General features: G+C 38.0%; 1 protein-coding gene across 4 annotated transcripts in view; it reads right to left on the reverse strand.

The window, feature by feature from the left end:
• MRTFA (myocardin related transcription factor A) overlaps positions 1–913 on the reverse strand; it is a 205,537-nt gene that overhangs the window by 77,881 nt on the left and 126,743 nt on the right. The window lies entirely within an intron of this gene.

Consider the following 913-nt stretch of genomic DNA (forward strand, 5'->3'; position numbering starts at 1 on the left):
TCCCGGACCGGGGCACGAACCCGTGTCCCCTGCGTCGGCAGGCAGACTCTCAACCACTGCGCGACCAGGGAAGCCCTCTCTCTAGGTATTTTTTGATTTCCGCTTTGATTTCTTCAGTGATCTCTTGGTTATTTAGTAACATATTGTTTAGCCTCCATGTGTTTGTGTTTTTTATGTTTTTTTCCCTGTAACTGATTTCTAATCTCATAGCGTTGTGGTCAGAAAAGATGCTTGATATGATTTCAATTTTCTTAAATTTACTGAGGTTTGATTTGTGACCCAAGATGTGATCTATCCTGGAGAATGTTCTGTGTGCACTTGAGAAGAAAGTGTGATCTGCTGTTTTTGGATGGAATGTCCTATGAATATCAATTAAACCTATCTGATCTATTGTGTCATTTAAAGCTTCTGTTTCCTTATTTATTTTCTGTTTGGATGATCTGCCCATTGGTGTAAGTGAGGTGTTCAAGTCCCCCACTATTATTGTGTTACTGTCGATTTCCTCTTTTATAGCTCTGAGCACTTGCCTTATGTATTGAGGTGCTCCTATGTTGGGTGCATAAACATTTATAATTATTATACCTTCTTCTTGGATTGATCCCTTGATCATTATGTAGTGTCCTTCCTTTTCTCTTGTAACATTCTTTATTTTAAAGTCTATTTTATCTGATATGAGTATTGCTACTCCAGCTTTCTTCTGATTTCCATTTGCATGGAACATCTTTTTCCATCCCCTCACTTTCAGTCTGTATGTGTCCCTAGGTCTGAAGTGGGTCTCTGTAGACAGCATATATATGGGTCTTGTTTTTGTATCCATTCAGTGAGCCTGCGTCTTTTGGTTGGAGCATTTAATCCATTCACATTTAAGGTAATTATCAATATATATGTTCCTATTACCATTTTCTTAATTGTT

The sequence above is a fragment of the Physeter macrocephalus genome, chromosome 6 (assembly GCF_002837175.3).
Source record: "Physeter macrocephalus isolate SW-GA chromosome 6, ASM283717v5, whole genome shotgun sequence".
Taxonomy (NCBI): domain Eukaryota; kingdom Metazoa; phylum Chordata; class Mammalia; order Artiodactyla; family Physeteridae; genus Physeter; species Physeter macrocephalus.